This window comes from Acanthaster planci, linkage group LG07 (assembly GCF_054643075.1).
Source record: "Acanthaster planci isolate LZ-2023a linkage group LG07, COTS_SCS, whole genome shotgun sequence".
In the NCBI taxonomy this organism is placed as follows: Eukaryota; Metazoa; Echinodermata; class Asteroidea; order Valvatida; family Acanthasteridae; genus Acanthaster; species Acanthaster planci.
In genome coordinates, this window is record NC_141783.1 from 3,844,128 (window position 1) to 3,858,998 (window position 14,871).

Here is a 14,871-nt window from a genome sequence, read left to right on the forward strand (position 1 = left end):
AAATGTGTCCTGACTTGTCCCGAAACGAATGTTCAATTTTGACATATTCAAAATTAAGAAATTCATTGCATGGATCCTTTAAGCTTTAAAAATACACAATGCAGCCCAAAACATCAGTTACCAATTACACCCCTTAACCCTCCCCCCCCCGGAAATTTAATCCTTCTGACCTGTACTTACCTCCTTTCTCAGAACTCACAACAGTGCTTCATAACCACCTACTCCTTTGGGGGAGGAGTTGAGTTCTTGAAGTAGGTGGTTATGAAGCACGGATGAGAGTTTTGAGAAAGGTATGTACATGTATAGTAAGTGCCTCACTCGATCAGGAAATGTTAGGTGTCATGATTGGTCCTGAGGGTGATGCAGGTGGTACAATTGTACATAAACACTGTAAGTATTATCTAAAATCTCCCCTGGAAAATCAGAAATCAGAACCTTTCCCCCCAACAAAGCCATGTTAAAACGCTGGATGAAAAGAAGTAACTAATTATAAAGTAGCACAGCAGCTTTCAATAAACACACTGGTTTTTGCAATGCACCTAATCTTGAAAAGCTCCATGCCTTTACATGTGCAGTTGTGCACACCAACCACTGTTAGCAACTGAAAAGCAATACTTACAATAAAAAAAGCTTCAAAGTTGAGGACAAGAAATACACCACAGTTGTGCATGTTGTCTTGCTGCTGCACCTGCAGAAGTTTGTGAGGAAAAATTTGTAACTTACTAATTAATACCATAAAGATCCACATGGTGAGAGCTATGAAAAGTAACAAATACTGTGAGTTGATTTAAGTCAAGCCATATCTCATTTTAAAACTAAATCTTACTTCAGTCCACTTCATTCGCGTCCATCACATTTAAATTTTGAGATAAGAAAAGGGGTGCCAGCTGATCACAAGTCAGGAGTTAATTTCAGTCGTATGTAATAACTATTCCTTCAATAAATCAGTGCATTGTTATCGCAACAACTGTACTAGTAGTATTTAGTCTTTTATTTTGACTTTTGCTAATTGGTTAATGAAATCAGGGGGAAACCAGTGTTCCACCAAGAATAAACCACCAAATGATGAAACCCTTCAAGCTGGGCTCTAGGTTAGCAGTGCATACTGCAGAAGCTCAAAGGTGAATGTATACTGCACGTTGGAAGTGCCCAAGCAATTATCGGCACATGAAATCAGTGCAAGTTAGGTTTTATTTTGGGGAATCAAGCAGTTCTTTCTAAAGTCCAGTGTCCTGAATTTGATGAGAGGGACTTGTCAAGCTGAGTTATTGCAGTGCTCAAAGTGGAGACCAGACCTCTACCAGTAAAGACTAATGTTAGATTGTCCATAAACTGAGATTGACCCACTGAGCAGAATCACTGAAAAGGATGTTTTCGCTTTGAAAATGCAGGCCCCAGTAATCATCTGAATTGTTGGAAGAGGGGAAACAGTTGCCTCCAACAGAACCCTTGACACAACCTCTGAAAAGTGACTAACTTCACAACTTACATGTACTAAAGCATGTGACTAATTAATTCACTATGTTGCTGTAAATAAAAAATCGGGAAAAATTACAACCCCCATCTCTTTTACCTGATAAATGAAGAATAGGAAATCATCATACCTTAGGGACATGCAAGCTTGGTAGTGACTCCTCCAACATCAGGGAGTTATTAGAAGCAGAACAAGCTACCAACTGGAGATATCTGTTTGGGCGTAAATATTAATTTAAATTAACATCATATTTGTATAATCACACTAGCATATATATCGATAGAGATATTGACAAATTGTGAGGTGTATGTCACAGAAATAAAATTACATGTATATTGCAAAGTGCCTTTTTCAGTTGTGTGAGTGGCCAGTTGAAATTAAAGCTGAATACAGCTAGCCGAAAGCTGAAAGTAAGAAATCCCCATACATTTGTCTGCAGCCGGTGTACAAACAAGCTGAAATTTGCGGTCAACATCTAAACAAACAAATGAAATCAGCGAAACAGCTGAATTTTCACACTTCTGATATCAATTAAAATAACAAACATTTCAATTTCACAGATTTACACCAAGACCACAACACACAGCAAAAAGAATTTCCTGGCAATAAAAACCAGACATATCAATCTATGGACAGAATGGAATTATGATGTTTTAAGTTATAAACAATTTGCAGTTGGGCATTTGGGCCAGTGTAATCAAAGAAAGTGTAATTATGGTCCATTTCTGGAAATAAATCAGCAAAATGAAATCTATACCATACCTGCAAACAAATCTGTGCAGAGTGTGATATGTATCATAGCTGAGAAAACCCGGTAGAGAATCCAGAATCAGCAACCTTTAAAAACAAGTTGAAAAAAATATTGATTTATTAAAATTACATGTTGTTACTTTTACCTATCTATTCATTTTTAAAGGAAATTGATTTTGCACTAAGTTTTATTGTGGAATATGAAAGTAAGCCAGAATGTGCTTCAATGAAATTTTTGGATAGCCAAAAAGTAAAACAAAACACGCGAAAACTCACATCTTGGCTTTCTCCTCAACTACCAGACTAATCCAATGATTTCTTGGACAAAAACAAAATTAAAAAACTAAAAATGTAATGTTCAATACGCAGAAAGAAGACAACTCAGTGCAACAAGAGACATGAAGTTATTCAAGGATAGTTTCTGAACATAAATAAATAAGGTACATGTATTCGTAAATAAAAGATTTATCCGTCAAATAGCATTAACAAATTACAAGCAGAAGGCCAGATTGAACAGGAGCAAGGTATGACAAGAGTTACTGGATAAGCAGACTACTACAGAACAAACTAATGTTGGCTGAAACAGAAACACTGGAATTTTAAAATGCACACATATTCCAAGTACAGAGGGTAGTTTGAGCATATAATACTTACGATGTACAAACAGGAGTTAATATAAGGGCAACATGTTGTAGGTTGACTGGGGAAATCCCAATGGCATGTAGATGTTTTCCTATCCAAGGAATTGCTTCCTCATCTTGGAGAATATGGAGCCAGCTGTTTGCCTGGAAGAGTTGGCCTACAAAATATGGACAGATGAAGGCATCTGGGTGTTTGTCATTGCTCATCAAGTGTCTGCATGAGGAATGTTTTAAATAGAAAAAATCATACAAATTTCCGGTAGTTTTGAAAAAAGCATGTGAATGATTAATAAGAAAATACCAAATACGGTCATACAGTCTGAAATGTATCTCAAGAGAAGACAAGCCAAAATAAACTAGGGAGTGAAAAAAATAAACTGGTCTTTGTTGAAGAACAAAGTGAGTAAAGATTTAAGTGGTTGAGTACTGGGAACTAACAAAAGGATGCACAGAAAGAACAAGAAATGGAACATGGTTTTGATTACCTCATGAAGAAGTCAATGGCATCACCAGAACGGTCTTCCCCGTTCCTTACTCTATTGATGTCTCCAACAGATATTGTACACCCCTCAAGCTTGGCAATACTGTCAAAATAGTAATTTAAAAAAATTTAATATCTCCCCTATTTATATTCACTCAAACAGACATATAGGCCACAATAGAATTACATAGACTTTTTTCTATTATAGTTATACTTGTCAACAAATAACATAAATTATGCATGCAATCATTCAATCCTGTAGATTTGCACCAAAATTCCATTCCTAACATAACTTGATTGACAATGGTCCTTAACTTGGCATACTTCTGAATTTTCATTGTTTAATGGAAATTTCCACTGTTTAAGTAGAATTTCTAAATAGTGGTTACATTATTCATACACTAATGCAGAATGTTATTCACAACTCAATGGGAAGATTCAAAATGGGCACAAACAAAGAGTATATGATTACTGCTCAATCACATCGAGAGGTACAATATTGATACCTGGTAGAGCAATTCAAGGAACAGCACTGATATTTCATCTTTTCTGCTGCTGCATGGGATAGGCCTGTGCATAGGCAGTGATAGCACCCATGACACACATCCCATTCAACCCAGGTGTCTAGGTGGAACACATCTGCTTGACACATATTTAAGGGCCCTAAGCATGCAGAACAGAAGTTCTCCACAACACCTTCAAGATTGAACCTCTTGCCCTTATGTGCCTTGTGTCTTGACCGAGCACCTTTAAATTGTTAGGGTAGAGAAGAACATTGAAAGAAATAGTCCGGAATTACTACAATGTTTCTTAACCATTAGTGAAGGCATAAGTGGTTTTTAGTTCTCCTGGTACGGACAAACGTTTAAGACTGGTTAAGTGCAATGTTATTCCCTTCTAAATGCCTCCTGTATCATAACAAACAGGGTTCTTAGTCTAAATAGTTAATCCCATTCCTGAAAATATTCTTAGTATGAGATAAAAAATATTCATTGTTACACAACCTTCATTTCCATTGTGTGAACACTCCAAGGGAACCTATGCATTCCTCACTCTGCAAATAATCCCTTTTCAGCATGCGCGTTGCATGCTGCATGTCATAGCATACAAAAAATCTCAAACAATAAGTCGGTGCTGCAATTCAAATAAAACAATTCTGGTGCCTAAGAGTTTTTAAATATTTTGAAGAAGGCCTGGCACAGATTACCGAAATAGTTTAGAAAGAGCATGACATGCATGGACATGTACAAAGGTCATCAGAACTGAACTGAAGAAAATGTGTCTTGCTCTACATATACATGATTTAGCAAACGTGGTGATAAGTTGGGCATACAAAGTGCCCTTAAACATTTTGCTTACATTTTTACAATTTTGGGACATTTTGAAAATGGCAATTTTTCAACATTCCAATTTCCTGTATTCTAATTTTAAATTCAGAAGAAAAGAAAGAAAATAACAGTGACACCAAGAGCATTTCTCATAAAATTTACAAGAGTAAAACCTTTATGAACGTGTAATGATTGAATTGTTTCCAAAGTTATCATGTAGTGAAATTAAAACCTGGCAGTATTATATTCCAAACAATGAAAGGAAGACAAAAAGTACTAAAACATGAATTATTGGCAACAATAGTGTCTTAATATGCTCTACTTAAAGTATATAGTACTTGTAAATAGCAAATGACAGAATGCTACAGGGAAGAGCTTAAAAAGCAATTTTAAGACAGAAAAAAAACACAAAGGAAGAAAAAGAAGGAAAGTCTGGATTCATAGTTAGTACTTACGACATGGTACAAGAGGAATGAAGTGGTTCATGGCCCCAGTGGATCCTACTTTAACCCACATGACATGTAAGACTGGCAGGTCATCCTGCTCTTCACATCCACATGGGTTTAGAAGGGTATCATACCCTGGGGCATAGTCCTCTGAATGCTGCTGAATAAACACTCCTAGATACCCAGCAGCAAACAATACCTGCAGAATACCTGGAACAGTCAAAATATGATATTAAGCACGGGAATTTACAAACACACAGGGTTTAAATGCCACAGGTGTGGCAAAAGAATTGAAAAACCCTACAAACACAGTACAGCCCATACATTATTAATGTGCAAATGGCACACAAAAGATGTTTGGAACAAGTCCTGTAAATCTTGAAAAATTATGAAACATTTTATGAACATTGTTGACAGACAAGCAAATTGAAGACGGATGGGTGAAAGTTAACAAATGACACAGTTGTTGGAACTACACGTACATGCACAAGATAATATTCTACATTTCTCCATACATCTTCAGTGGTTTTCAAGCTTAATACCTGATGTAATCATTGTTGACAAAGAGGTGTCAATGACGTCAAAAATAAATAAGTGTAGGTACTGGTATGTTCTAATCGTGACACATGAAATTGAATTTCTATGTACATGTATTCTTATTTTTCATGCTTAATATTGAAGCTCAAATTAAAAGGGTAGCTAGGCATTCAATTTAGCTTGTCATACATCTCGCTTGAACATGTTGAATACTACTCACGTATTAGACAAGACCTTCACGTGATGGAATGATTTAAATTTAGGAACCCATACTTTTCGGACATCAGCTGGTGCTGACAGGCTGCATGATATCATCACAGGCAAAAGTTCAGCAGGTAGAAGTTAATTAATGGACTATTTCTGAAGATTTGTCAAGTTCTGATAATATGTTATGTGCATTACCAGGAAAATAGACCAGTTGTAATTGTGTAGATGTGATTAGACTCATTTCCATCTTCAGACGTGTATTGTTTTATAGGTCACTGCTAAGAGTAGATAACTGTTCGCCACACTTTCTCCTACACAAGTACACGCAGTATATTCCTATGGTCCTGCATTATGCCTGAAAATTAACTTTCATAAACTTTCCTTTAATTGATAATGCATTCCTTTAAAACAATGCATACAAGCCAAAGGAAAGACACTTCAGAGTACATTCTGAAACCAACCAAGTTTTCTAATGTACATGTAGGCCCCTACCTACAGCTTGAAAACATTAGTAATACCACAACCTACCAGAATAGGATTTCACTTGTGCTGTGGAGGCAGCTTGGTCCTGAATTGTATGTGCAATGATATCTTCCAGTTTGTCACAGCTGTGGGTGCAGGGTGAGGTCACATCATGTGCATAAAGCACAAGCATCATGCACACTGGTGCACTCTTGCAGGTACTGCATAACACAATGGATATTTACTTTTGTTCATTTCCAAAAAATCAAGAAGCACATATATTCCTTAAAAGTGATTGTGCTAATCTACATGTATATCCCCAAATAATCGTTACAGAGACAAATTGCTTTTCGTTGAGGTGCCAGTTAGTGTTCCAACGCAAAACGCAAAAAAGAACACAGTTCATGCCATTGATACAGTTATTTCACAGTTTTCATCTGTTATTGTACAAGGTATAAATGGACAATACTTGTGATTAATGCCACTGAATACTGCCAACAAAACAAAAATTAAAACCAGGAAAAAACTCATAGTGGACAAATAGCAACCTGCATGGCACATACCATAAACAGTGGCTGCCAGCTGCCAGAAGATTGTGCATTCCTCATTACCCCATGCCAACCCGTGGTGTTTCACCCCATGCCAACCCGTGGTGTTTCACCCCATGCCAACCCGTGGTGTTTCACCCCATGCCAACCCGTGGTGTTTCACCCCATGCCAACCCGTGGTGTTTCACCCCATGCCAACCCGTGGTGTTTCACCCCAGTACATAAACTTGTACATATACATGTACTTGTACGCGTGTATTCCGTTGCATGGTATCTACATCCCATGGTACCAGTGGCACCTTGCATTGAAGTATTTGGAATAAAATCCACGTACATTCTCTGAATTTGAAAGAATAAACATTTTTGAAACAGGACAGTTACCTTTCCAAATTCTTTAATTGATGTATTCTGCATGTACTTACATTTGAAATACTGCCATTGTAATTACATTTTGTGAAATTTTATAAAGGCCATATACTAACAAAGAAAATTTAACAGCAAAACAATCTATACTATTATAACTAAAGTCAAACTTCAGCATTCAACTGAATCACTGCCAGGCTGCAAAAAACTAAACCGAAAAGGGCCTTTTACATGTTAAAATTTTACATGTTTTAAATATTTAGTTTAGACTTAAAAAGGGCGGAAGTTGATGGTACACCTATGTGGGTTGAAAGGTAAAATAGACGGTAGACCTAATGTTGTATGTGCCCTTTCCTAAGAGAACTTAGGAGAGTAAAGTGGTTTCACCATCAAGGACATTCCAATAGCAAAACGCACATGTAAACAAAGTATAAAATCATAGGGTCAATTTTGTAACTGTAACATAATTTACACATGGAGGGAAAAGTACAAAAAATAAAAGTGTTGGGATCATCTTTGGTTTTACAAACTGCACCTGAAAACATTGGAAGGTTGTGACATCTGCAAGATCATGTTAGACTTGAAACAAGAAATGTGACAGGCTGCTCTACAGAAAGTTGTATTACACATACGCCCCCCTAAAAAGTCAACACATGAAATGAACTGCAGTTTTTAATAAAGTGGAACAAGGCATGACGTTACAAATCAAAATTTTACATTTGTCACAGCCACTCAATCTGGATCCTTACATAATAATGCATTAAACCCAGCAGACTCCTATATCACTTGGGGTGGAGGACACAACAAGCCTTCTTCAGGAAAATAGGATGCTCCAAGGATCACCTCTGTGGGGGCTAGTTTTACTATACTGCTCAAAGCAGCCAATACACGGAAGCTTAAATGACCATCCATATTACGGTGTTACTAAGTTAATTTTTCATTGAAACAGAAACAATCACTAATTAACACTGCTTTCAAAGTAAAATTATCTCCTATACATTGAATTTAATAACATTTGGTGAAAACACTGATTTCAATGAAAAATGCCTCTCTGAAAATACAAAATTTAAAGATAACCCATCACAGAAATCAGCAAACGATTCATCCGCACAAACACAAATTTCAGTTGCAATGTATCTCTTAATTTCTCTGCAACTCTGAACCAAATACCAAGAATGAAATGATTATAACAGGCATGAGCATGAACAAAACTCTGAAGAGATCATTGAGAAGATCAGGGCCCTTCTCCCAGTAATCATTGAGTCGGTGGCCATTGAAGCTAGCAGAAGCAGTGAAGACGATACGAACTGGTGTACTTTTCTTATCGGAACGAATAACTGGATGGTGGGAAATGTAGTGGACCATCATAGGTTTCCATCTCTTCATTGCTCAGCTTTCTCGAGAACCCCTTTTGTCGAGCGTTGTTCCCTTCTCTCTGTAGCTTCTTCTCTATGGACACCAGCTTTGCCATAGCTTATTTTCTGTTGTCCAGCAGCTCCTCTGGGTTCCTCTTCCATGGGTAGGGAACAAGCCATCTGTTGTCGACTTTTTCACATGACTCCCACATCTTGTTGAATTGCTGTTGGTCTTTGGGAGTTAGCTGCAGGTAGTTGGAAGGCTTACAGTTGCAGTTCTGAAGCTTGACACCCATTGCCTCAGTGGACCCAAACTCACTGAGGTCAGTCTTGCCGGTGACCTTTATGTGGAGCACGGTGGATGTTCTTGCAGTCATCTCATTAGGTGAGCCAAGGATCACCCATCAAAGTCGAGAATTTCTAAGGATGTAGCCATCTATTTGCTCTGTATGCATAGCAGGATGATCAACACCAAGCAGTATGTCGACCTCTCCACTCCCCCGTTCGATCCTCTTTCTCAGATGATTTTCGATCCTTTCTGTGCACTGCTGTGGTAATGGAGGTACTGTAGTTATCTCAGGGACTTCTACTGCGGACACCTTGTATGCTTTCTCTCGACAGTGGATCTTAATCTCATGCAGTTTGGTGACATGACTCTCAGTCACCCTGCCCAATGTTGTGATGTCTATGCTGATTGGTTTGCCTTTTCCTTGTAGACCAAGTTTTTTCACTGCTGCTTCTCGGATTAGGGTTACACTTGCACAGCAGTCGAACACGATGTTTCCAGTCATTTTCATGTTAAGTGCACCAATTTTGGTCGTCAGCAAGGGTAGGGCAACATCGGTGGGATCGGAATTTGCACTGCATGCCATCACTTGAGCAGTTGGTGTAGCTGGAGCAACAGGTTTTACTATGTTAAGAAGATGGTGGTGATGGGAGTCACACTGGGAACATTTCCTTTTTCTGCTGCAGGTGTTCATATTGTGCCCTCTGCCGGCTTTCTTTAGACAAGCAAAACAAGCATGCTTGTCTTTCACCTTCTGCAGGCGTTCTTCAGGAGTCGGCTTTAATAACGACGGACACTGGTCAGGCCAATGACTATCAGTCTCACACCCCTAGCACTTCTTCCATTTTCCTGTAGTGGCAGGTCGTCCTTTGGTCACATGTACTCTGGCTGGCTGCAACGTAATACTGGTACTTCTGATAGACGCAGATGTTCTTCTTCTGGTTTTTGTCTCATCCTCGAGAAATTTCAGTAGGCCTCAAAGAGAAGCCTCCTCCCCGTTTTGCTGTAACATTCGGGTAAGGGCCAGCATGTGGTTGTTGTTCAGGGGCACTGGATTTTGTTGGCTGCACTTCTTCAGAACTTGGTGGTTTCGACTAGGAAGGGACGGGTCAGCTTGTTGTTCAGCACCACTACTTTCAGGTTGGATGTCAGACTCTGGAGAGCCTTGGGAGGCGTCATCATCGTGCGGTACAGCTACATCTTTCACTGGCACATCTTTGGCGGATTCATCTTTCTGGGACTTTCTCACCTGGTTCAGATTCAGCTTTATTTTCATGAAGTCATCTAAGCAGGTCTGAATGTACTGTAGCGTGCCGCCGACCCTCACACTCGCCAGTGGTGTGCCCTCAGACAGACGCTCAGGATTAGGCCCTCCCGACGAGCGGTTATCGGGAAAACCCGGGGCGTACCTCCGTTTGGGAGAAATATACCCCCAGGCACCGCCATGAAATCCGCAGTCACCCACACTTTCTCACCCACTCTGGCTAATCAGTAGAGGCGCTAATAATACACACCACCAGGGTTTTCTATGTGTGCACTCTGATTTATTCACTCCTACTCAGGTGTATCCTATCTAGGCGTCTCCTATACAGGTGGCGGGAGACTTGAATGCAATGGAACCAACTCAACACTTGTTATTCCACTCACCAACTCGGCTGCGTACCTGTCTGGTAGCTCCGGCTGCCGCGGGGTCCTCGGTCCGGCCGATTACACTAAAGTGACCCAGGAGTACAGGAGAGCGAGTTTGTGAGAGCTAGCTTGCGTGTGTACCAAGACTTGCGAGAGCTAATGTGCAACATGCAGAGCGCGACGTGCAGAAAAAAGCGCGACGTGCAGCGAGCGCTGCCTTATATACCACTAGCAACACACTCACTGGCTGCAGCGGCGCGGAGCCACCTCGCTGGGTACCAGCCCTAGACTGGCACCAGACCAATGTTTCGTTACAGTACTCTTCTTCCTGCTCGTACTCATCAGTATCTGCTATTTTTTCGCAGTATTCATGATGTCGGTCTTGAAGTTCAGATAAGGTAACTTCAAGCTTCTAAAATTCTGCAGTCAGCTCTTCTATGGAGTCTACTTGCAACATGTGTTGTTCCAACACCCTTTTCTGCTGGTTGAATCTAGTCTTACTGGTACGGCATTTTAATTTCCTCTCATCCATCTTGGCCTCGGTGTAGGTACGTAGAGTAAATTGAATTGTGGAAGGTTCAAGTGGAATTGAGGACTCAGCTTTTTGTATCCGGCCTTAATGTATGGTGACTTTATTGAAAAATCAGCATTCAATTCTGCAATGAACAAAATTAAACAAGCTGTTTTGAATATTCAGTAACAGGTGTGTACAAGTCTATAAATATTACATGTGTACATGTGCATGTAGTCGGAAAGCAGGCTTGCAAATTTGCTAGTAAAACGCATAAAAAATACATGTATCCGAAAAATGCAAACAGTAAGGTGATTTAAGAAATTACATAAAATTCTTTAGCCTTCGGTAGATGCAATTCTGAAACATAGAACTTACTACTGTCACCGGATGCAAGTTAACTTTAACAGCTTAGAAAACTCTGGTTATGTCAGTTCCATGAGCCTGGAATATGCAGTTCTTTGGTTGATCCTGTAATTACATGTATAACAAATTGAACTTGGAATTAAACTACAGATGCATGCACACTCATATAAACTGTGGCAAACATGTTTGAATCTAATACAATCCAAAAACCAGTCGGCAATCAATCTGATAATTACCTCAGTAGATATTAAACTTGGCTCGAAAGCACAAGAACTCTGCTGAACTGTCAATGCGTTTACACAGTATAAACTTACATGACACTGATTTTCATGGCTTTCCGCAGTATGACCTATGACCTTCGGGCACACATGTACGTGCGTCTTGCATGTGAACTAAATCATCTTTACGTTACCAGAACTATGTTTCAAAAATCCTTTTTACTACAAGTTCGTGATGCACAACGTTACTTAAACAACTACTAAATGATTTTGGGACACTTACCAATCAACAACAATCAGTAACTTGCTCAGTTTCAGTTTTACAAACGTGAAAAATTGCTAATGTTTCACCCAGGTAAGCCTCAGTATCGGTGAAGTTTCTGACGAGTTGATGAATGTAGACAAATATTAAAGTGCCCTCAGTCGTTTCTTTTTGGTAACTAATCTTTATCGAAACAGCATGGGTATCTGTTGTATATTAGCCTATTAAACGAACTTACGAAATGGAACGCAAGGCACTTCTGCTCAGTCAGAACTCTTCTCATGTATTCATGTAACAACCTCCATCTTACATTACGTCATTCATTTTCCATGTCAACCCAAAGCGGGCGCTATGCAAACTTGTGGACACAACAGTATCTCAAATAATTGCATCATTTCGAATATTTACAATTTGACAGTATGGATTCAAATCGTTGAATCAGCCCAACAGGTTTCTCGGCTGTAATTCACAATCTACAATGTAATTAGCTCGTGGCTCTAGCCAGCAAGTAACCGAATCAAGTACCATCTTTAAACAGTTTGATCAGTACTCATTACTGCATCTACAATTATACAGCACAACCAGTAATTTATACAATAATAAAAGAACTACAGGCATGGCTGAGATGAGGCACGGGGCACAAATGCATGAAGATAGAAAATAAACTTACAGAATTTGTCAGGATATCCACATGTTTCAGAAGTGGCATTCATACATGTACATGCAACAGAAACAAATCAAAACATAGTTGCCTTTGCCAACACCCAGTCGCAAATCCTCGACAGGCAATAGTGGGCTCTAGTTTTTATACAGAGTGCCCAACCTAGTTTTCAAAAGAAGGAATGTAAGGGAGTGGCCCTCATTTTCTGGTGATACAAAATAATTCAAATGTAAATGACTGATCTACAGACTGCACACTGAGCTCTGCTCAAGCGTATCCAACTTAACAAAAGAGTCCTAGTTAAGAAAAGAACAAGCCAAATTCTCAGCATGCAATGAGCCATGAGCAAACACAGAAAAGGTATTCTAATTAGACATCAAAAAAGCTTTTCGTTACAATACCAACATCTTCCCCATGTTACATTGTTGGCTCTTAACAAACTTCTGTCTTCATAATTCAATCTATTCATGTTGTGATTCTGGAATGTCAAAAAAACATGTACTTCCGAGGTGATCATATAGGATATCTTCAATGCTCCATTTTAAAAATTATATTACCCAAACCATAGAAGAAATAACCACATTCATGATTTGCTTGGAAGATCAGATCATTGAGATGGTTGATAAACATGTATAATATTACTTTGAGACATTTTACAAATGGATCTACAAACAACGTAATTATATGCAACAACTTAATTCACTGCTGAACAAAATCTTCACGTTTCGATGAGCTTTACCGTACTAGTTGCAGACAGTGTACATTACCATCCAAAAAAGAAACTTGATTACAGCATGACACAATCACCTAATTAAACCTTGAAATAGCCAAATCACAGCTGAGCGGAATTCAGAATTCAGGTTGCAGCACTCAAACTCCAAGTCTGATGACTTATCCAGGGATAAGCCAGTGCATTGGCAGTGAAACTTACACGTTCATGTACTTTGGCATTTGGAACACTGCACCCAAGAGTCCAATACCGAAGTCGGAGTGTTGCAGAGCCAATCCACTCAGAAATAAGGAGGGGGAACAGCTACATGTAGTTCCAATATACAAATTTTATTAGGTTGTGTGAGGGGTATTATTAAAAACCAACAGTCAACAGGGATGATGAAAAACTGTCTGAAATATAAAGAAAATAAACAGACAGTAAATTACCTGAAATTTTGTTTCCTTATTACAAGTTAAATTGTTCCGAACAGGGATTCCTTTTTTTTGTAATGTTAACCACATTACCCAAATTACCAGGAATGGTCCATGTATTTATTCAAATATTATTTACAATTTGATTACAAATATAAAACACATTATCTACAAAATAATATTTTACTATCGAGAATACACTTCTGGTTCTCTTATTAGAGTTATTCAACTATTACTTTTATCTAAATAATTTGTTTTTGTAATCTCACAAAACTCAACAAGGAAATGGAACGGCCTCAAGAAAACAGCTCAGAAAATCACAGGTCTGGAATTACCCACTCTCGAAAGTCCATGCGATGAAAAGAACTAGCCGAGGTAAATATTATGAAGGTTACATTTACCCCTTTGTTTAATAATTCTAGTTATTATAGAACAGATTATGCCTGGATGTTCCCTGCTACATTAACACTTGCTGTAGAGTCAATTGTACAGGATTCAGTTCACCTCACATGTGAAAAGAATTTCCAATTATGGACTATAAAATTATAGCGTTATGTACTGTACAAACAACCATCCATTGCCGTGAGATAATTCTACAAATTTATACAGGTAATTACAAGTAACATGATTGAATGACAAACAGATCCTACAAATTTGTGTACTGGTACAGCATTAAAACATCATTTACCAAACAAAGTGTACCGCAAGTACAGTATGTTTATTTAAAAATCAGAAACATTAATCATTTGTTTCTGACCAACTAGTTAGGTCTTTTCATACATGTACATGTACATGCCTGCAAATGTTGACTAATAATCCTACTGGATGATTTAACACCAAGTAAACACAAAATACCAGAAATTGTTCAATTTTTATCAGTTAAATCATTCCAGGCTTTATTTAACTGATTAAAGTTTTTTAATTTTTATCAGCTAAATCAAGCCATTCTGCTATTGTGTGTTTACATGGTGTGAAATTAATCATTAAATGGTTAATTTTCAACAAACTCCTAACTGCAATGTAAAATGCTTGAGATATTTTTAATCAAAAGATTGGACATACTTCGATGAGTTACATACTTCCAGTAGTTCTGATGTACAGTGCAAAACTGTACCGCATTTTATACCATAGGCTCAAACCTAAAGGAATCCTGTGGTTCATCCAGGGTTATCAAAAGCTCATTTCAGCAGATTTCATGTTGTA

The 14,871-nt window shown here is 38.4% G+C and overlaps 1 pseudogene across 1 annotated transcript; it reads right to left on the reverse strand.

The window, feature by feature from the left end:
- Positions 1-243: 243 nt before the first annotated feature.
- On the reverse strand, positions 244-10,862 carry LOC110990632 (uncharacterized; annotated as a pseudogene). The gene is made up of 9 exons (XR_015425822.1): positions 6,393-10,862; positions 5,130-5,330; positions 3,853-4,093; positions 3,351-3,449; positions 2,879-3,079; positions 2,501-2,542; positions 2,237-2,311; positions 1,605-1,686; positions 244-688 (listed from the first exon to the last, which is right to left on the reverse strand). The product of XR_015425822.1 is annotated as an uncharacterized LOC110990632 (transcript).
- Between the last annotated feature and the right edge of the window lie 4,009 nt (positions 10,863-14,871).